The 24,098-nt window shown below is 35.7% G+C and overlaps 1 pseudogene; it reads right to left on the reverse strand.

Moving 5' to 3' along the window:
• Positions 1-9,909: 9,909 nt before the first annotated feature.
• LOC133047069 (tigger transposable element-derived protein 1-like) overlaps positions 9,910-24,098 on the reverse strand; it is a 128,255-nt pseudogene continuing 114,066 nt past the window's right edge.

Raw genomic sequence — 24,098 nt, forward strand, 5'->3', positions numbered from 1 at the left:
GTTGCTGTCACCTATGCCCTGACCCAACCATCTCCTGGTTCTACTTTTATCCATTTGACATTCACAAGGTCAAATGAAGGAACAGGGTGGATTCCAGCAGCTCCTGGTCTACAGTATAATAGATTCAAGCCAAGTTTCTATTTGGCAACATCTGTGCAAATCTTGAGGGCCATTCTATGTGAATTAATTTTGTTCCTAGCAAATCACAGAATCAGTTAGTAAACTAGGATGCTGGAGCACAGGTTGGGATATTATGCTTACTTTTGAAAAGTCACTGTGGCAAGGAGGGTCTCATTCACTAATAGGCTTAGAAGCTATTAAGAGGAGGTCCCAAAAATATACAGAAGAACTATACAAAAAAAGACCTTCAGGACCCCGATAACCACGATGGTGTGATCACCCACCTAGAGCCAGACATCCTGGGATGCAAAGTTAAGTGGGCCTTAGGAAGTACCACTATGAACAAAGCTAGTACAGCTGATGGAATTCCAGTTGAGCTATTTCAAATCCTAAAAGATGATGCTGTGAAAGTGCTGCATTCAATATGCCAGCAAATTTAGAAAACACAGCAGTGGTCAAGAACTAGAAAAAGTGTTTTCATTCCAATCCCAAAGAAAGGCAATGCCAAAGAATATTAAAACTACCACACAATTGCACTCATCTCACACACTAGCAAAGTAATGCTCAAAATTCTCCAAACCAGGCTTCAATGGTATGTGAACTGTGAAATTCCAGATGTTCAAGCTGGTTTTAGAAAAGGCAGAGGAAACAGATCAAATTGCCAACATCCGTTGGATCATAGAAAAAACAAGAGAGTTCCAGAAAAATATCTACTTCTGCTTTATTGACCATGCCAAATCCTTTGACTGTGTGGATCACAACAGACTATGGAAAATTCTGTAAGAGAAGGGACTACCTGACTGCCTTACCTGCCTCCTGAGAAATCTGTATGCAGGTCAGGAAGCAACAGTTAGAACTGGACATGGAAAAACAGACTGGTTCCATATTGGGAAAGGCTGCTTATTTAACTTATATGCAGAGAAAATGACTCAAATGCTGTGCTGGATGAAGCACAAGCCTGAATCAAGATTGCCAGGAGAAATATCAATAACCTCAGATATGCAGATGACACCACCCTTATGGCAGAAAGCAAAGAAGAACTAAAAAGCCTCTTGATGAAAGTGAAAGAGGAGAGTGAAAAAGTTGACTTAAAACTCTACATTCAGAAAACTAAGATCATGGCATCTGGTCTCATCACTTCATGGTAAATAGATGGGGAAACAGTGGAAACAGTGGCAGACTTTATTTTGGGGGGCTCCATAATCACTGCAGATTGTAATTGCAGCCATGAAATTAAAAGATGCTTGCTTCTTGGAAGAAAAGTAATGACCAACCTATACAGTGTATTAAAAAGTATAGACATTACTTTGTTGACAAAAGTCCATCTAGTCAAAACTATGGTTTTTCCAGTAGTCATGTATGGATGTAAGAGTTGGACCATAAAGAAAGCTGAGTGTCAAAGAATTGATGCTTTTGAACTGTGGTGTTGGAGAAGTCTTTTGAGAGTCCCTTGGACAGCAAGGAGATCAAACCAGTCAATTCTGAAGGAAATCAGTCCTGAATATTCATTGGAAGGACTGATGATGAAGCTGAAGTTCCAATATTTTGGCCACCTTATGCAAAGAACTGACTCATTTGAAAAGATCCTGATACTGGGAAAGATTGAAGGCAGGAGGAGAAGGGGACCACAGAGGATGAGATGGTTGGACGACATTGCCGACTCTATGGATATTTTTTTGAGCAAGCTCCAGGAGTTGGTGATGGACAGGGAAGCCTGGCGTTCTGCAGTCCACGGGTTTGCAAAGAGTCTGACAATACTGAGTGACTCAACTGAACTGAAGGCATTATATCTAATCAGTGGAGTTTTGGGTGGAACACTCCTTGTACCATTTTTTATAAGACAGAAAAAGTCTCCAAGGAAAGTGTAAGTGTTATCATGAGGGAAATGGAAGTCTCTACACTCAATCCTAATCTTGGCTGGCCAAACATAAATTTCACATATTTGTGATGTGTTCCCCAACTTCTAAATTCTAGTTTGGGTTGGATGATCAACTCTGTGTCTCTACAGCAATCTGTACCAAAATATATAGTGTGCTGTTATTAGTGATAGCCCATAAACTCTTAATGACAGAAGTCTGCTTGCAGTCTTTTTTGTCTCCCTCTACATGACCCAGTGCCTGTAATAAATTTGTTGTTCAATAGATGCTTGTTTTACTTGTGAAATTAAAGAATAAATAATTACCATATTCCAGATATTGGGTTAAGTTGCAAAGTAGAGACCTCTAATTGCTTCAGACTTAGTTTGTTCTGTCCTTTGTACAGTTTTTAATGGGATTTATCTATTTGCATGTGTCTCTGTAAAGTGTTTTATTAATCTTTAAGCAAATATACTTTGCTCAGTAATGTTTGGTGGGGAAAAAATGAATGAATTTGTGAGTTAGTGAATAAATGAATGATGAATGGAGAGTAATTTATTTCCTCATCTCCCCTGTGCCTCGTTAAACACTATGGATTCAGACAGGAAAGATAAAGTGAGAATTCCATCATTGTGCAACTGAGAAACTAGAAGCTCTGGAGAAGCCAAATTACATTTGCTATGGAACTTTATTTGTGACCTTGAGAATGACAGAAGAGAATTTAGATCTCTGATTCTATGTGCAGGGTTCTTTTTGCTGAGTCGCATTGTCTAAATTCATATTCAAGCGTCTCAGTTTTCACTTAGACCTTGGAATTTTTTGTCTGTTTTATGTAAGAGAATCAGGATACATAGTTGATTTCTTTGAGAGGATATAACATTCAGTGCCTAATAAAATTCCTTTTAACTTCCTAATATGCACCTTCATTTTAAAGGTATAAATTTATTTACCAGATCCTAGGTAGGGCGCATTGAATTTTTAACTAATTAGGTTTAAAAGTATATTAGAAAGCTATCTTTTATTTGTTGTTCTCTAACTTATTAAAGAAAGACAAAGTCACGTGCTGATTTTTTTCTTTTTCTTTACAGAAGTAGGAGACATACAGAAATGCACAGAATTTGTTTTTATTTAAATGTCAACTCCAAAACCATCCCTTTTGCTCAAGTTTTCATGTACTAGAAATCAGGAATAGTTCTGTTTCTGGTGTGGCTCCTACCAGTTAATATTTCAGTTCAGTTCAGTTCAGTCGCTCAGTCATGTCTAACTCCTTGTAACCCCATGGACTGCAGCACGCCAGGCCTTCCTCTGTTCATCACCAAATCCTGGAGTTTACACAAACTCATGTCCATTGAGTCAGTGATGCCATCCAACCATTTCTACTGTTTCTAAACTCAAAAAGCAAAAGCATTGGCTTGCATGTAATAGACTCTCAATAAAGATTTGTTGGACAGAATTTAATATACAATATTAAATTTTCTCCACCCTTGCATTTTTTTCTTTTTACTGTTGCCATTGTGTGTGTGTTAGATGCTCACTCATGTCTGACTTTGTGACCCCATGAAGTGTAGCCCACTAGCTTCCTCTGTCCATGGAATTCCTGGCAGGCTATAGTCCATGGAGTTTCAAAGAGTCAGACCCAACTGAGCACGCACACGCAAGCACACATAGAATATATATCAAAGTAAACCATATTCTGGGCCAAGAAGAAAATCTCAATACATTCAAAATAAATATATGATTCAGAGTATATTCCATTATCACAGTGTACTCAAACTAGAAATCAGTAGAAAGGTGAAAAGAAGATCTGCAAACACTTGTAACTAAACCACTCACCCCTAAACAAGCCATGAGTGAAAAGGAATCTCAAGTAAAATAAAAAATACATTGAGTTGAATGAAAGCAACATAGTTACTAGTTGTCTTTCTTAATGGACTGTAAGTTTCTGGGGGGGATGTGGCTCAGCGATAAAGAACCTGTCTGCCAATCAATGCAGGTTCAGTCCCTGGGTTGGAAAGATCCCTGGGTCAGGAAGAACCCCTGAAGAAGGAAACGTCAACCCACTCCAGTATTCTTGCCTGGGAAACTCCATGGACAGAGGAGCCTGGTGATTTACAGTCCACGGGGGTCACACAAGAGTTGGACACAACTCAATGACTAAACTACATGTATCCCTTGAGTCTCCTGCTTTGGCAGGCTGGTTCTTTACCAACTGTGCCACCTGGGAATCCCATATATTCCATAGGCCCATGAAAAATTGCTTTCTGCTGTTCTTTGGTGGAGTAGTCTATCTATGAATGTTGATTAGATCTTGTTAGTTTATGGTAAACTTCTGAAATTCTGTATCTTGCTGATTTTTTTTTTTTTTTTTTGGTATAACTGTCAATTATTTAGAGAAAGGTGTTGAAATCTCTGATTATAATAGTGAATTTACTTCTTCTTTCAGTTTTTAATTTCACCAGTCTTTCACTTATATTCTTTGGTGCCTGCACATTTATGATCTTGCAGGATTCAAAGTCTCTTTCCGTCTCTGGTAATTTTAACTCTGAAATCTATCTGATATTAGCATAGCCACCGTTTCTATTGATTATATCATGGCCTGTCTTTTTCCTTCTTTTTATTTTCAACCTTCTTATATTGTTTTATTTTAACTAAATTCCACATAGTTTTGTTAACCTTTTTAATTCTGCCAATCTCCAGATTCTCCACTCCACCTCAACTGACACCTAGTTATTGCTAGAGGGGACAGGGGAGTTCCAGCTTCTACTAGGTGATTGTTGATATCACCCTGTCTGGGAGTAAGAAAAGTACCTCATTTTTGCACCCTATGTGGCCTCTGTGATTGGGGTTACTTTTACTGCTGGTTGTTAATGAAAATCCTGACTCTTCCCTTGGCCTCCTGGACTCTATCCCATGGGGAAAGGAAGACTAAGGGAGGGTACCTCCTTACCGTTGGGAGGGATAGCTTGCATTCTTTCCACTTTCACCAGGAGGCAGGGGTGATTCCTCATTTCTTAGCAAGGAGTAAAATCCTTTATTAGTATTAGTTCCCGTAAGGCTGCCATAGCAAAATATACTAGGTTGTCCAAACAGGAGAAATTTATTTTCTCACAGTTCCAGAGGTTAGAAGCCTTAGCTCAAGGTGTCAATAGGGTTGTTTCTCCTGAGGCCTTTTTCCTTTACTTGCGGATGCTGCCTTCTAACTATATTTTCACATGGTTTTCCTTTTGTGAAAGTGAAAATGTCAGTCGCTCTTTGAGATCCCATGGACTATAGTCTGCCAGGCTCCTCTATCCATGGACTTCTCCAGGCAAGAATACTGGAGTAGGTAGCTATTCCCTTTTGTAGGGGATCTTCCTGACCCAGGGATCAGACCTGGTGGCTCAGATGGTAAAGACACTGCCTGCAGTGCCGGAGACCCGGGTCTGATCCCAGGTACTGTGTTTTACTGTCCTTATAAGTGAAGTGAAAGTCGCTCAGTTGGAATCCTGGAGTGGGTAGCCTTTCCCTTCTCCAGGGGATCTTCCCGACCCAGGAATCGCACCGGGGTCTCCTGCAATGCAGGTGGATTCTTTACCAACTGAGCTTTCAGGGCAGCCCTTCCTTATAAGACACCAGTTTATTAGATTAGTGTCCATTCTAGGGCCCCCTTTTAACCTAATTACCACCTTAAAGGATCTATTTCCAAAGGCAACCACATTCTCAGGTACTGAAGGTTAGGGCTTTAACATAAGAATTGGAAGGGACACAACTCATTCCATATCAACACTAGGGCCTCTTGGCTTCTCTGAAACCAGCCAGCATGGGAGTTAGTATGCCTTATGATAGCCTGGCTAGAAGTAGAGTCTAGGTTTGCTACTTTCCTGGTGGCACGAGGGTTGGAAACTAATTTTTTCTGTGATGTTTCACTAAAGTGAAAGTGAAAGTGAAGTCACTCAGTCGTGTCTGACTCTTTTCGATTCCATGGACTGTAGCCCACCAGGCTCCTCCATCCATGGAATTTTCCAGGCAAGGACACTGGAGTGGGTTGATCCTCCTTCTCTGGAGGATCTTCCTGACCCAGGGATAGAACCTGGGTCTCCAGCATTGCAGGCAGACGCTTTACCGTCTGAGCCACCAGGAAAGCCCCCCATCACTAAAGTGGAACTTTTATCATCTAATAGTTTTTGTCTTGCTAGGAGTTTCCTGGCCTTTTAGTTTGTAAGAAGTGACTTTTGCTGAAATGCCTTTTTGTTAATACCTGTTGTTTTTTAATCACTCCCTTTTCCAAAACAAATTCTGGAAACTAAAAGAAAATTCAGGAAACTCACATTATGTTTTTCCTCAGGTCCCATGGTCCACAGTAAGTGGTTCTTCTCTCTACCTTTCAGAGTGTTCTTACGTTTACTTTAAATGTAATGCCCAAGCTTTGTAGTTTTATTTAGTCGGAATAGTAGGGAAAATAATTACACTCTAACTTTCCAGATGTGGAACTGCAGTAGAATCAGTTTCTAGTCAAATATGATGCTTTTCTACTAAAGCTTTCATTTACAATTTTATTACTTGTTAATCTTATATTTTTCTAGAACACTTTATTTGTATGTTATTTTCTTAATACTTCAATATCTGTTTAATTCTGTAGAGTGTATTTCTGTACCTAATATCACAACTCAGTTGCTTGGGTTTCAGGGGCTTTTCTTTGTAGGCACTTTTGCTGGTTTCCCAGAACTGTTCCTTCCTTGCCCCCTCAAGGCTATCAAGTGCTTCCTATTGTTGCTAGCTCCATTTCTTACTGCTTTCTCTAAAATTTCACCACAAAACAGCCCCTTTAATAAAATGCTTTGTTACCTCATTTGAGCATGTCATTTACTTCAAGTTCTGATTTAATATAGATTTATTCATATTTGAAATTTCAGTTTTTCTTTCTTATAACCCCAGTTTCCAAAGCAACTTTCAACATGTTCTATAGAGTTTATTTTTACAACTTCTTGTATAGTACCGGCATATTTCTCTTGATGTTCTAAAGGACATTTGACTTTTAAAATATCATTATTAAGAATATAGCATCCAAACATGGTTCATACCTCAAACACCTTCCTTGGCTTTGTTCAGAAAATAGCACTTACTTTCGAAATCTGGACTCCAACATTTACATGACAAGTTTAACTTAGTAAATGCAATCTAGCATCTTAAATATAACAAAGGTTGATCCCTAAATAAACACAAACCAAAAAGAAATAAGGTATTATATTTTCCCAGTAAAGCTATTAGCTTTATGCTTCCATATGTAAGTCAGTCAGTCTTGTCTGCTACCAGGGAGAATCTGAAAGACTTTGACAAATTTATCCGCCTATATGATGAGTCTTCATTGACTTCATTGGTTTGGCATGGATGGTATGCCTTTGCTCTGTTTTAAGTTAATAATGTCCCATGTTTGATATTTAGCTACATATAACTTGGTTTGCCCAGACTTCTTTGTGATTATTTTTCCTAAAATTAATTTGTTTTGCTCTTTCTATTTTCCAGAAGTCCTGAGTTAGGCTGCAAATTATGCTTCTGGGTATTCTTAAGGCAGATATTCTGGTTTTTTGACCAGACTTATTTCAGTTTCCTACATGGCCAGCTGCTCAAGTGTACTGTTATCATCCATCAACTCCACATGTTGAAACTAACAAAAGTGAATAGCTCTCAGCATTGCCTCTAAACTGGTAGCTGGCTGACATCCAGCTGCTCTTTTTGGTGATTTTGTATGCTAATATCCCATAGGTAAATGCCACAGAAACTGGTTAAGAAGCATCCTTGTAGTTTTTTCTCCACATGTCTTATGGCTTAAGGGAAGATTGGAAAATTTAAGCTTCCAATATAGCCAGTGCAGAGACAAATTCAAGCATTGTTTTTTCTAGGGAAAAATAAGGCCTTGTAAAGAATACAGCTACACAACTTCTGAATGTGGATGAATAATGGAACTAATTACTATTGAGTTCTCTTTTGTCATTATCATATGTATCTATTTGAGATGGACATCACCTGCATCCTTCCCCAATCTCATAAACCACCCTTTTGACCCTAGAGAAGTCTTGGGGTACAGCTTATAGGTACTTTATTATTTTTGTTATCATTGTCAAACTAGAAAACAAAAGTGATTGATATATAAGTAATAGAAAATGAAATCCTAAGATAATGCATTGATAATGTCAAGCATTTTGTGAGTATATATTTTGGCTAATAATCTGAAATATCCCATAATTTTTAGTTTTTATTAATAGAATTATTAAATTTAAATAACCTATGTATGCCTCTTTCAAACATATATCATTGCATCATTATCATTTCAACAAGACCAGTAACTAGTCCTTATTCATCTTTGAAAGCATCTAGCCTTTTTGCCCCTATTATAGTGAATTTATAACCAGGCTTAGACTGGTTCTCAGTCCAAAGAGATATTAGACAAGTTACTGAGAAAAAAAAAAAGAATAGGAATGCATGAGTACATAAATCTTTTGTTGATGATGTGATGTCTCCATCTTCACTCCCACTTTTCCCTCCTAATCTTTTGTCATTACAATTATGGAAGCAGATTCCAGAATTTCTCTGCTCTTCAAGATTTAGTTTAGTTCAGTTGCTCAGTTGTGTCTGACTCTTTGCAACACTACGGACTGCAGCACGCCAGGCTTCCCTGTTCATCACCAACTCCTAGGGCTTGCTCAAACTCAAGTCCATCAAGTCAGTGATGCCATCCAACTATCTCATCTCTGTCATCCCCGTCTCTTTCTGCCTTCAATCTTTCCCATTATCAGGGTCTTTTCTAATGAGTCAGCTCTTTGCATCAGGTGACCAAAGTATTGGAGCTTCAGCTTCAGCATCAGTCCTTCCAGTGAATATTCACTGGAATATTCACTTTAAGGTTGACTGGTTGGATCTCCTTGCTGTCCAAGGAACTCTCAAGAGTCTTCTCCAACACACAGTTCAAAAGCATCGATTCTTCTGTGTTCAGTTTTCTTCAAGATTAACTGAATTTTCTCTGATTGCTGGTGATTTAGTCAGCAATTGTAGCTCTCTTTGGAAATGACTAACCAATAAGTGGCTACAAGATACTTTGTATAACAGAATTCCAAATTCAATAAAATTATGAAACCAAACCAAAGGAACATGATGATGGGGGTGCTGAGATTGGACTCACACATCTCTAGAAATGGAACCAATCTTGCTAGGTCTGATGACAGAACCATAGATGATGGTAGAGCAAGCAAGTGTGAACAAAAAATGGGCATCAATTTTGGATGAGGCTGAACTCCCAACTCTCAGAGACTTTACTTTTCTCATTTCCACAGTAGGTACTAAAACACATTCTCGTTTCCGTAAAAACAACATATATCTTTTTTTGGTTTAGTGGCAGATGTCTGTAATCATTGCTTTCACACTGGCAAACCCATGAAGAGGGAAATTTGATCCAAATAGTTTAGAGGTGAAAAGACCAGGAATTAATTCCTTCATAAGTGAGTAGGGTTTAGGAGAGAAAAAATCTGTCTGGGAGTCACTGATAGTCACATACAGGATGAATTCTCCAATGATTTTGAAGACTAGAAGCAGAAACAATCTCATCAATCATCTTCTAGTACTTCAGTACATTGCCTCGGTGGTTGTGTGAGCAAATATTGGGCATGCACTGGCTAAAAGCGAGAAATGGGTATTTTAATCACATTTGTAAATATCCTATGGATCTTCACTGAGGTATGCTTTCCCAGAGGTCTACACATAGCTAAATGAGTGCATGTATCTGCTAGACGCTGTTCAGTGTGCTTTGGAAAAATGTCTCTTTCCTCATAGAATTTACATTCTAGTGGTGGAGACAGATGAAGACCAGCCATCAAAGCGACATAGATAGATTGTCAGTTGGTGTTGAGTTCCAGGAAGTAAACCAAGCAAAACTTAGGCAGGGGGTAAAAGGAGATGCTTTTTATGTAGGGAATGGAGGAAAAGTCTCTCTGAGGAGCTGACACTGAGCAGAGAGCTGAATGGGAGAGTGAGCCACAGTGATGACTGGGGATGGGATGGAGGTGGGAATACTTTTATGCAAATAAGGCACCAGGTTCAAAGTCTCTGGGGCAGCAATGTCTTCGCTGGTTGGGACAGGAGGGGTAGGGTGCAGAATGATGAAAGCACAGTCAGCTCTATTTGTGTGCCAGACCATCACAGGGTCCTTAGGAGAGAATAAGGGCTTTAGTCAAAAAGGAGTAGAAGAGAAAGTTATAGTGAATAGGGGATTTTAAATAAGAGGTGACAAGATCTATAGGATTAGTCTCACTACTGGGTTGACAAGGACTTTAGCAAGTCAAGAGTAAGGCAAAGAACCAGGTATGAGGAAATTGTAATAGTCATGCTTTGGGCTAGACAATGTTTTTCGATTATCAGACATATGAATGGTGGGTTTTCACAATCTTTAGAAAGACAGGTAAGCAAGTTACAGAAAGTTAACACATACACTTTGGGGATCTAGACTAGTTCTGCCACTAAATAATATTTCCTTGGGCAGAAAATTTAAGTTTCCTAATGTAACTTCCCATTTGAACTCCCAGGGTTTGAACCAAATGATCACAATAGCCTCCAACTGTCTGTTTTTCTCTGTAGACTGTTACACAGGATATAGAACATGAAAAGTGTGTGAGTACCAGGAGTCTACTATAGCACTGAAGTGTCCCACGACATCTTCTTAATTCCCAAGGAAACATGGAGAAACTACTATTACACTGTAGAGTAAAAAGGTTAGGAGGTGGGTTTGGAAGTATTTATTTATTTATTTTTGCAGTAGATAACACAGGTGCAAAATAACTAATTTTTTAAGTCTATTCCTAGAAGCTTTATCATGATTTTCATTTGATTGTCTACAATTTATGCAATCCAAAGTCACCAACTCGAATTAAACATCCTAGAACCATTTTAGTGATTCAGGATAGAAAGGAAAAATTGCAGAGTTGAAATTCTGTTTCAATATGATGACTCCTGAGAATTTTATTGACCTTGGCTGACCTTTTGGAATTGAGTTCATTTATAATCAAACTAGGAAAAAATGTTTTGAAATGCTATTTAGAAGCTTAAAAGAATTATTGGACCCTGAATAACTTTCACTGCATGACATTTTGATAAGGTCATTGTAAATGAGTCAGAAACACAGATTACATTTCTTTTAAAAATACACATCGTTTCATGACAGATTTGGTCCAAATTCATTTTGGCTTTTGCTGAATCCTAAGTGTTTTTCCTTCTATTTTTTTCCCTCTTTAAATTCTCCAATAAACTTAAAACCCATAATCTAGGTGAGTTCACCTGCCTCGCTTCTCCTTTGAGTTTTGCCTCAGGCTTTTCTTTAATAGCATGTATCCTTAGAGCACAGAGTTTTATACTGAGAGTCAAGAGAAGCAAAAGTCTAATAAAAACATGGGAATATATATATATATATATATATATATATAAAGGAAAAAATATATATTTTCTTTTTCAACAGGGAGAGGTTTAAGGGAATGATATTGTTCCAGAGTACCGACTCAAATCTGTTCTGTATTTGAACTCTGTGATTATGAAATTTCAATTAAATCTATATAAAGCAAAGCTAACAGATACCAGAGCATGCCAAATAAATAAACAAATAAAGCAACCACAGGATGTTCTTTTTTTGATTGGGAAATAATTATCTAAGTTCAATGGCTGGGTCCAGGTAGCTGAGTTTACATTTGCTTCCCCTCATTATAGAAACAGTTGAATTATGATAAATTTTCCCCAAGCAGCAAAGCTGTCATTCAAAAGGGTGATTTTCTTGGGGTGTAAATCCCTTTAGTTATTGCTTCAGTCCATCTTTAAATGGATTTGAAGCCTGAGGGGAAAGTACAAATTAAGACGGATTTTTCTCTTGATGCAATGAAGCTTGCCTGTCTTGTGTGTGGCAGCCGCGCTAGTACCTGTAGGGCGCGCGGCTGCCGGGCAAGTCCTGCGTTATCTCATTCTTTACAGAAGTGAGATGCAAACACCTCCAGCTTTCTTCTTTCTCAACAATCATTACACTGATTGTATTATGTCTTCAACAATGGAATGAATTTCCTCACGCATTTATTACCTAGTGACTGAAACCTGTAGGCTTCAGTTTTGAGGTAACATAGAAAGATGATCAAAATGTTCAGGACTGCAGGAATGTGGTTAACATTGGTGTCATCCATACTTTCCCCTTGGGGTAGAGGGGAGCGAGAGTATACAACATTTTAAAATTTCATAAAATGACTACTTTAAATGTTTTTTTGAATTTTAATTTATTCACTAGTTTATTGTGAAGAAAGAAATAATATGCAGAAACATTCTGCTTAAAATAAACTAAGGAATTATACTGTAATGATTTAAGATTTCAAAATGATTCAAAAGTATTATAACAGAATAAGATATTTATATGCAACAAGCATTATTTGAAATGGATAATACAGTGGAAAAGAAACCAATCAGATATGATTACTCTCTTTTGGGCAGTCACTGACAATGGACATAATCTTTTTCGGGTACATGAGGACGTTTTTTCTTCATTTTTGTTACTAGAGAAATAATAACTTAAAACATATCTTATAAATATTTTCGCCTACTGTTGAGAACTAAGTTTAATTTTTAATTATAACATTCATTACCTTAAAATTTTAGAATAATATTTCTAGGTTAAATAAGGATTTTAATAAGCATATTATATAGTATGTGTACAATATATGAGTGATATATTTATGAACACACATGTACAAACACATTATCAGAACTTAAGTGACCTCAGAAGATAATTAACTCTATCCCTTTTCAGAACTTAAGTGACCTCAGAAGATAATTAACTCTACCCCTTTTGCTCCATGATCATATCAGTCTATAAACAATTTAATTTAGGTATCATAATATACATTATTTTGATATAACTTAGAGAAACATATTTCATGAGAAGTCATTATTCTACATTTAAATTAATTCTTCCTATTGTACCCTTGAACTTTTATCCCTCATTCATTCATTTCAGCAGAAATAGCCATAAGCACTTGAACTACGTAGCATTAAAATCTGCTATCATCATCTTCTGAAATCTCACCTGAGGCCAAACCATTCTTGTATCCCCTCTTAGATAAACCTTGTAATCAAAGCTTTTAATCAATTTCACTGCTCTCCTGTGTACCCTGTTCATGTTGCATGCATGCACGTTAAGTAACAGAAGAGAATGTTACTTAATGGTGTGAATAAGTTTGTGTATAATGGAAGGATTACATTGATTTTTTTCTGCATACATTTTCTTCATTCCTGTTTACTAATGGTGAAATCTTGCTGAACCACCTTAAATTATATTCTATTCTGAACTCAGAGACTGATTTCTGTTAAATTTCCCATAGAACATTTAGTGAGAATCTAGTATGTCTACAGATTTTTCTCTAAATGTTTACATTTGATCTCTTATTCCCATGTCAGCCAATTCTCTGATTTTAAAAATAAAATATTTTTAAATTATGATAGTGACCAATTATCAAACACTAGTCTTGAAATATTCCTTGAGCAAAGTAAGAAATAAGCATTAAATTAAGGAATAAATGTAAAGTGAAGTAATTTCCTTGCATTCTTTTTTGCCTTAATTTTTTTTCATTTGCTGTTACTCATCTTATTTGATGAGTATTACAATATTTGACGAGTTATTACAATAAGTAAAATGAATTGAGTTTTTCTATATTCTTATATTTATAAATTATTTTCAATAACATTATTTTTTAAACATTTGATAAGCACACTTCTAAACAATCTGAATGTTGTGTTACATTCCCATTATATTATTGTACACATACTTCATGATCAAAATTAAGTTGTCTGCAAATACTGACAGTCTTATTTCCTTCTTTGATGGTTCACATACTGTTTTTTTTAATGCCATATTGCATGAGCTACTACCCTCAGTTCAATGTTGAATAAAAGCTGGAAGAGTTATCTTGACTCAGTTTCAAGGGAAAATTTCCTATGTCTCACTGCTAAATATTCTAGCAAAAACAAGAATTTTTGATAGACACATCAGATTAGAGAATTTCATACTATTTCTAGTGTGCTAATATTCATTTTTAATCATAAATAAGTTTTAACTTATATAACACGATTTAACCATCTGAGGTAACTTTACTATTTTTCTGCCTTTTCCTGATAAATGTGATAAATTGCATTATTTTATTAAATGTTAAACTGTCTATGCATTCCTAATACAAAATCAACTTGATAATTGTGAATTTTCCTAAATTTTTGTACAATTGGATTCTATTTGTTAATTTTTATGCTTTTTTAGAGTTCATAATAAGTATTTAAAATGTTAGCAATCTTCAAATATGATACAACTTTATACATAATGTAAAAAACATTATATGGTTTAATTTTCTCCTCCATTGATTTAGTATTGCTATCCATTTTAATTCTATGTGCTTCAAAGTCCACAATAACTTATAATACTTAGCGCTAAATATTCAATATCATTTTAATGAAAATAATGAGTAAAAATATATAGTAACTATGTATTATAGTTTCCACATAAGATCTTTTTTGCTCTGTCTAAAGGACTTCTATAAATATTTTTATAATGCAGACATGATTATAATGAATAATATTGGCATTGGTTGTTCCTGAAAAAAATTAGTTCTCATTATTAACATGTTGTTTTATTTGGATATATTATTCAAGGTGAGTATTTCCTGGTGGCTCAGATGGTAAAAGCCTCTGCCTACAATGTGGGAGACCTGGGTTTGATCCCTGAGTTGGGAAGATCCCTTGGAGAAGGAAATGGCAACCCACTCCAGTACTCTTGCCTGGAAAATCCCATGGACAGAGGAGCTTGGTAGGCTACAGTCCATGGGGTTGCAAAGAGTCCGACAGGACTGATCGACTTCACTTTCACTTTAATTCCTTCACCCCTCCAGACTATAAAGAGGCTGCTCTTTTGTCTCTGAATTCAAAGATTCAGATAAGATATCTCCTGAATTTATTTTTCCTTTCTATATATAATGTGTCTGCCTCTGATTGTGCAACATTTTTCTATTTATTATTGTTTTAAATAATCATATTGAAACATGCTTTATGAATTTTAAAGCTGATAGTTTATAGAATTTAACACATTTGAAAACTCGACAGCCATAGTTTCTCAAATATGCTTTCCCTTCCTCTCTCTTTTATCCACTTTAGGAATCAAGTTACATGTATTTTAGACAATGTATATTGCTCCATGTGTCACTAGAGTTATTTACATTTTTTAAAATTTATTTTTAAGAAATCTCTCTGCTTTACTCTAGAAAATTTCTACTGAGATGGGTTTAACCTCATTGAATTTTTCTACTCCAGATACAATCTACACTTAATCTCATTCAGGTTATATTTTATTTAAGTCATTCTAACTTTCATCTCTAGAAGTTTAATTAAGAACTTTTTAATATCTTCCCTTTCTCTCCTTAACATATTTCTTCTATATCTTCTAGAAAATAGTAAGCATATTTATAACAGCAATATTAATACTTGGCTCTGAATGTCATCTCTGAATTTCCTTGATATTTCTATTTATTGATTTTTCTCCTTTTTTACAAGATTTCTTATTAGTTTTTAATTGGACTCCTAACCTAAGAGTTTTATATGTTTGGGTTCTGGATTTTGTTATATTTCCTTAAATAATTTTAGACAATTTATGGCTCAAATTTAAATTTCTTGAGCATATTTGTCTTGCTTTTAAGCTTTCTTATGGAGAAAGAAATGGCAAGCCACTCCAGTATTCTTGCCTGGAGAATTTCCATGGACAGAGGAGCCTGGCGGGTTACAGTCCATGGGGTTGCAAGAGTGGGACACGACTTAGCAACTCAACCACCACCACCAAGCTTTCTCAGGGAAGTGTTTATTCCATGGTGATTTAGACCCACTAGTAATTATAGCCTCTGAAAATTCTACTTGATTTTCCATGGGTTAGAAAGTCTTTCCACCATAGCTGGAGGAAGCGCAATCTATTCATGCTGTGCTGTGCTTAGTCACTCAGTCGTGTCTGACTCTTCACGACCCCATGGACTGTAGCCCGCCAGGCTCCTCTGTCCATGGAGATTCTCCAGGCAAGAATACAGGAGTCGGTTGCCACGCCCTCCTCTAGGGGATCTTCCCAACTCAGGGATCAAACCCAGGTCTCTCGCACTGCCGATGGATTCCTTACCTTCTGAGCCACCAGGGAAGCTCAAGAATACTGGAGTGGGTAGTCTATTTCCCTTCTCCAGGGGATCTTCCCGACACAGGAATCGAACCGGGGTCTCCTGCATTGCAGGCGGATTCTTTACCAGCTGAGCTACCAGGGAAGCTAGAAATTATTCAACCAACCATTTTCTGGTGATAATTTATCTGACCTCACCCTACGCATGTGTAGATCAGTATCTGTACAAGCATTTGATAGAATTCTTCTGGAAAATCTCTGTCCCTTTTATTCTTGGCAGCTCCCTCTTTTCTGGGGAGACTTTACAAATCCTGTTCATGTTGGCCTTCCTAAAATTTAAGCTCTGTTCATTCATCTCAGTGTGACCATTCAGTTCTTTATTTTCTCCTTTCCTGAAATGTAGTCTGGAAACTTTGTCCAGTTAACAAACTGAAGCAATTATTTGACTTAGCAGGTTTTTTCTCATTTCAGGAACATAGACATGGGCTTCCTGTTGTCTAAGTACTATAGAAGTTTGCTTCATATCTTGTCTAATTTCTTCTAGTACTTGATTGATAAGAAAACAAATGTAGCATTGCTTAGATCTTAAATTGAATGCTTGTTATTATTATTATAGATTTTTGTAATTCAATAAAAGCAATTAAGGCAACACATGATAATTTTCCAGTAAGAATTATTCTGGCTACATTTTATATATTTTTATATATTTGCTTTTATAATCAATAATTGTTTTGAATTTTCATTTTTTGTTAATCATCAAATTTAATTTTATTATAAAAACTTGCCAACACTCCTTATTACAAAAGAAAGTTTTTTTTTTTTTTCCCTTTATTTATTTATTTTTTCAGTCGGTTTTGTCATACATTGATATCTGGTGATTTTCTTACCCACCTCACTACTCCACACTACGTCTGAAAACAGGTAATCATTTACCACTGAAATTTCTACTGATATACTATTACTTGTTAAATATTTAGGGGCTTCCCTGATGGCTCAGACAGTGAAGAATCTGCCTGTGATGCAGAAGACCTAGGTTCGATCATTGGATCAGGAAGATTACCTGGAGAAGGGAGTGACTACATCATAGTCCAAAACCATAACACAGTGGTCTTTTTGAAAATTAATATTCATCTATGTGTCTAATTTATCATGGCTCAATATCATTCAAAATGCTGAAAAGTGAAATTATTTTCAAAAAGACAAAAATATAAGGTTCATTTTAAAACGTCAGATGCAATAATATTACAGGTATTTTGGTTAGAAAAAATTATTAAAATTTTTCAAAACATTTACTTTGAATTTCTATATGTATCTTACCACGAAATATTTGCACAATGTATAGTGGCCATCCATGCAGTGCTTAGTCACTCCGTCATGTCCAGCTCTTTGTGACCCCATAGACTGTAGCCCGCCAGGCTCTTCTGTCCATGGGGATTCTCCAGGTAAGAATACTGGAGTGGGTTGCCATGCCCTCTTCCAGGGAATCTTCCCAACCCAGGAATCGAACCCAGGTCTCCCACATTGCAGGCAGATTCTTTACTGTCTGAGCCACCAGGAGAGCTAATGAACACTGGAGTGGGTAGCCTCTCCCTTCTCTAGGAGATCTTCCAACCTAGGGATCAAACCGGGGTCTTCCATTCTGCAGGTGTATTCTTTACCAGCTGAGCTACCAGCGAAGCCCGATGTATAGTGGCCCAGGTCTACAATTCACATCTTGAGTTGCTGCCCTCTAGGGTTCATATGTCTGTGTATCAGACTAGTGGTGGTGGTAGCAATATTGGATTGTGATACTAACAGAATAATCAGCTGGAATAAATATGTTCTATACTCTTTTATGTGTATGCTTAATCATCTATGAGCCTTGAGTCTGTCCTATTGGTTAATGAGTCAAATTCTTTACAGAGCTTCTGATAAGTACTTTAAAAAAAGAATAGCACTTTTTCTCATTTAAGTTACCTCAGTTTTTATAAAATAAAACCAAATTTGCCTAAAAATGGCATTGTTATAACCTGAACAATATGACTGCTCTTTTATTTTACTTAAAACTGTTACAGCTCGTAACAAAAATGGAAAATGCCACTTGTTGGTATATATAGTCCTTTACTGGAATTTGAAAACTTTACTGAAATCACATTATTGAAAAAAACAAGCATTTGAACCACAAATTATGTCCACTGTTGTGTTTTTTACATCTAAACTTATCAAAATAACATAGTATTCTATCTTTGACCTTGAAAAAATAAATGCTAAGCTTAATTAGAAGAGTTCATAGTAAACGAAAAGATCATAGCAAAATATGCTGTGGGTTTTTTACCTCTTATGAAAATAAGAAAACAAAGCAAACAATGCTATCTACATTCTTTATTACTGAACTCTCTGTAGAATTTCCAAATAAAATACAAGATTCCACTTAAATCTGAAATTCAGGAAAAACAGCTAGTAATTTTTAGCATAGGTATATTCCATGCAATATATTTATTTGCTAAAGCTGTTAACTATCTTTCTTTTTGCCTTATTCATTTTTAGAGATGATGACTGTCAAGAGTCCAAATTCTAGAATAATTTTGTCACTCATGACAGAGAACATGCAATTTCTAATAAAAAGGCTTTCAAGTGCTCTTTCCCTATCACATCAAATACAAGGGGTGGAATCTTTTACATGGTACAAGTCCAAAATGTTGGAGACTTTATCAACTTGAGTTGACTTTATCATGGAGATGCTAAAAACATAAATGCCGATTGCCTTGTAGACTTGACTGGATATGCAGCAGAATTTCTATAAACTAGAAATACACTTTTGCTGTATTAAGTTCCCTAGTTTCAGGAGATGACTATTATTGCCGTGGCCTGACCGAGTTTACTCTGACTTGTATCAAAACGTTCATTTGCAAAGTGAGACCTTTGTGGTCATTCAAGATAAACAGTATTACTTCTAGATTCAATTAGATAAAAGAAGTAAATTATCATAAAATTATTTGTCATGCTTTTACAAGAATTTAAATCTAGTTTTAGCCATTTTATTGATGTTAATATAATCCTATAGGTAATGTTTTTATGAGGATTAGGCAAAGAGTGAATAAGCCAATATCTTTGAGCTTTTTAAATATAATTTCTCTGAAACTGAATTTACACACTCTACTGCCATAAATTATAAGAGGGACTTCTGATTCCTTTTCAAGTAGACAAGTCATAATATGTCAGGTTTTTTGAAGAATGTGACTGGTTGTCCAAGGAGACTAAGATAGGTTGCAAATACAGCTATCATCATGGGAGAAGAGCCCCTGTCATTCTTTTCCTTTGGAAATGTCCTCTTCTTATTGTCATTATGTTGTTTGATCTAAAGATTTTATGACATTTTATGGCATTATGTGTCATTTTATGACATCTTATGACAGCTATCAGTATACCGTTTATGATAATATGTTTTTCTTCTAAAGAAATTGGTCCTTAGGATATGAAGAAATAATCTGAATCCATCTGACTTTCCTAAAAGGAATAGATTTATTATCTAAGTGGCAAGTGATTATCTTAGTAAGTGACAGGTTAGCAGAAAATACAGTGGTGGAATCAATGAGATGTGGTGGCTAATGAGAATACTAATGACAAGATTGTTTCACTGTTGAGCCATTGAAATAAAACTCTTTATAATTCCTCGATAGTTTCATTTGTAATAAATCCACAAAAGGAAGCAATAGTGGTTTTGTCAGTCATAGTAGACCTTCTCAGTTCTCTCCTTACATATTAATCTTCTTCAGAGAGTTTTTTTTTCTTAATAAAAGTGTTCAGGCCCTTCACACAGAAATTCCAATTCTATACACTTGCTCAGTGTCTGGCTTTTTAAAGGTTTCACTGGTGATTTTCATAAACATATTAATCCTGCAGGAAATTCTTTGCAGTTTGCTTGATATATGATATGACACATTCTAAGTTTGTTGAACTGGAATATGCCAAGCATATGCTTTGCTAAAAAGAAATTTAGGAGCAAGTAAGTGAGGTGTGCTTTTTCTTACCTATACCTGAAACCGTTTCCAAAACACATTCAGAAAGCAAAGAGAAAATGAAGAGGAAATTTAAAGAATATGGGAATAAAGTTGAAGACACTGGAAGAAATACAAAAAGGCACACCACATTGCCATTCTTCTGAACATTATGTTTCTGGAAAGTGCCAGGAGTAATATCAGACTCCAATTAGAAAGTTGTGCATGTAGCTATCATTATTACAGAACTTGGAGCTATCATTTAGCTATCATTATTAAAGAACACAGAGGATAATGGCTGTTGAATCATAGCTCCTATATATTACACTTTGAATATTTTGTGTTATTCTTTAATTTTGCCTCTCTTTGTTATATATCCAGATTAGTGTCTCTACAGCAGTTTTGTGTACTTACTGAGCCATTTTTCATTTAACTAATAAAAAAACAACTTAAACAACAAACAATGTAATTGATAAATAGGATGTCTTGTTTGGTTCCATTGAAGCTTCATAGAACAAGTAGAATTTATGAAATCATAAAGAAAATGAAATGTTAAAGTCTCTTTCATAATAGGCACATTAAGATACTAGGTTTGCACACGGTTGATTGGATCAACACAATTTATTGATCAACTATTACTACGGTGAGGGCTTCCATGGTGACTCAAATGGTAAAGAATCTGCCTGCCAATACAGGAGATCCGAGTTTGATCTCTGGGTCAGGAAGATCCCCTGGAGAAGGGAATGGCTACCCACTCGACTCTTCTTGCCTGCAGAATCCTGTGGACAGAGGAGCCTGGTGCACTGCAGCCTGTGAGGTCACAAAGAATCAGACACAACTGAGCGACTAACAGTCACTGACTCATTATCACTGCAAATGATAGGGGCAAAAACTCCATTTTTAAAATAAGTGTAAAAAATAATTTTCATTATTTGGATTCTGGGAATAATTCTCCACATATACTTCTATAGAAGTATACATACAGGCTTCTCTGGTGGCCCAGACGGTAGGGAGACTGACACACTCACTTGTTCACTGTCAAAGTAATGGAAATTAATTCTGTGGAACATTTTTAAGTGGCCATCTGGGTCATTGTTTTAAAGAGCATATATCTTTCAACCAATAACTTCTGGCTAAGGTAAGTATGCTATTCATTGTAATTTCGAAAGTATGTCTGTTAGAATAACATTTGGACCATAATAAGTTGTGAAGATTACATATTATTTAAGAGTTTACATGCCTTATTTTACCTAATCAATGTTTAATTTTCCCATATAATCTTTATGATTAAACCAGTTAGATGCTATTCAAAAGACATTCATGAAACTGTTAAAAGGCATAAAAATATTAAATATTAAATTACTCTTTTTTCATTGCTATTCAGTATTTATGCTCAGACTTCATTTGATATTAGTGGTCATCTGCATAAATTAAAGTCTGCCCACCCACATTATATAAACCATGGGTCATTTTCGTTCTAATTCTGAAACTTCCTACATACTAGTTTACTCATCTTACACATTGATCACTTATTATTTCACTCAAATAAAGCTTCTTTTTAATAGCAGTTTTTAGATTTCCATTTTTCTGATTGTTTTAAATTCAAAAATACATTTTATACACAGAGATTTTGGTAGTATAAGCAAAATAAAAATTTCAACATGATTTGTACCTGAGAAGACACTGTAGATAGAATCTATATTAATAAAGATAAACTGATTTTATGGAATATAAATCAATCATGATTTCCAAAATATTTTCCAATGAATTGTTATATATGCTTCTTTAAAAAATTATTTTCCCATAAGCACACACTGGAATCAAGATTTCCAGGAGAAATATCAATAACTTCAGATATGCAGATGACACCACCCTTATGGCAGAAAGTGAAGAGCTAAAGAGCCTCTTCATGAAAGTGAAAGAGGAGAGTGAAAAAGTTGGCTTAAAGCTCCACATTCAGAAAACTAAGATCATGGCATCCAGTCTCATCACTTCATCGGAAATAGATGGGGAAACAGTGGAAATGGTGGTTGACTTTATTTTTTTGGACTCCAAAATCACTGCAGATGGTGATTGCAGCCATGAAATTAAAAGACGCTTACCCCTTGGAAGGAAAGTTATGACCAACCTAGACAGCATATGAAAAAGCAGAGATATTACCTTGTCAAAAAAGGTCCATCTAGTCAAGGCTATGGTTTTTCCAGTGATCATGTATGGATGTGAGAGTTGGACTATAAAGAAAGCTGAGCACTGAAGAATTGATGCTTTTGAACTGTGGTGTTGGAGAAGACTCTTGAGAGTGCCTTGGACTGCAAGGAGATCCAACCAGTCCATCCTAAAGGAGATCAGTCCTGGGTGTTCATTGGATGGACTGATATTGAAGCTGAAAATCCAGTACTTTGGCCACCTGATGTGAAGAGCTGACTCATTGGAAAAGACCCCAAAGATTGAAGGCAGGAGAAGAAGGGGACAACAGAGGATGAGATGGCTGGATGGCATCACCAACTCAATGGGCATAGGTCTGGGTGGACTCCAGAAGCTCGTGATGGACAGGGAGGCCTAGTGTGCTGCGGTTCATGGGGTCCAAATAGTCGGACACAACTAACTGACTGAACTGAACTGAACTCTGTCAAACTGGAGCATTTTATCCACTCAGCTTAAGATAAAAGCTTATATCAATTATTCTTTGTATATTCCCTATTATGTTTCACATTTATCCACTGTGGGTGGATAAAGATGAAGAGAAAAATTTTGCATTTTTACAATTCTGAGATTTTATATCAAATATCTGAATCTATTGTAAGATTTTTTAAGATATATGGACACTGTTTTTAAGACTATTTTGAAAGATTCTTCAAATGTTAATTCATGTTATTCAAATATTAATAAAGATATTTCCACCTTTATATTCATAATGCTGTGAAAAAGCTAGGCTGGGAACCCTTCATAATTTATTTCCACCTCCCTATCTTCTTGATTATCATACTTGAATAATCTCCTTCATATTTAAATAAGTATCAACATTTAGAGGTAATATAAATGTATACTAATCCTTTAAGTCAAACTTAGCTAACAGATTGTACTTTTTACAAGCCAATTCATGTTTATGCTCAGATAAAATACTTTACTGGCAAACGTAATTGTTCACTGGTAGATTTGCCAGCTACAAAATAGGTGTGTATATTTTTAAGCTGAATGTAATAAATGGATTTCATAGGTACATGAAAGTAAAATAATCATCTGCAAGAGAGGCTTTACCTAGTATATATTTCAACCATTCAAGATTCAATTTGTTAAATTTTTTATATGTACATTCCAACATTCCAGTATTACATGTAATATTAGAAGCTATGATTAGAAACAAGCCTGGGGGAGTAGATGAATCATGAGGTGGCTAATAGGATATTAAGTCTTTCACATCTACATAGTCATTTGGTTGAAATCTAGGCAACATTAATAGGGTACCATCTTATGATTTTCCAAATGAAATGACTGCGTTATGAGACCTAGTCCTATTGAATAGAGGGCTACAAAATACTTTATATTGACCAATGCAATTACTGTAAAATTAAAGGTAGTTCATTTTATATCTACTCATGATCATCCACAATTACTATCTAAAAGATCAATAAATATTGTTAATTAGTATCTAATGTGAGAGAGTTTTGTGTGATGTAAATATCAGGTTAGAATGTATTAGACATTTACATATCCTGTGATATAAGCATATTTGGGGAGATATGAGCATATTTTCTTTGAACGTCCTGACTGTAATATGATAACATGGAGTTAAAGGCCCAAATATAGTAATTATAATGACACTAAAGAGAGAAGTGAAGTTATTGATAACTTTATATACATATCTCTTCAATATGTTTTGTGATCTTAAATATAAACAATGACAAAATAATCATCATTAGATCTGAAGCTAGTCCTATGACAAAAATGTAATTTAAACTA

This window comes from Dama dama, chromosome 26, assembly GCF_033118175.1.
Source record: "Dama dama isolate Ldn47 chromosome 26, ASM3311817v1, whole genome shotgun sequence".
Lineage (NCBI taxonomy): Eukaryota > Metazoa > Chordata > Mammalia > Artiodactyla > Cervidae > Dama > Dama dama.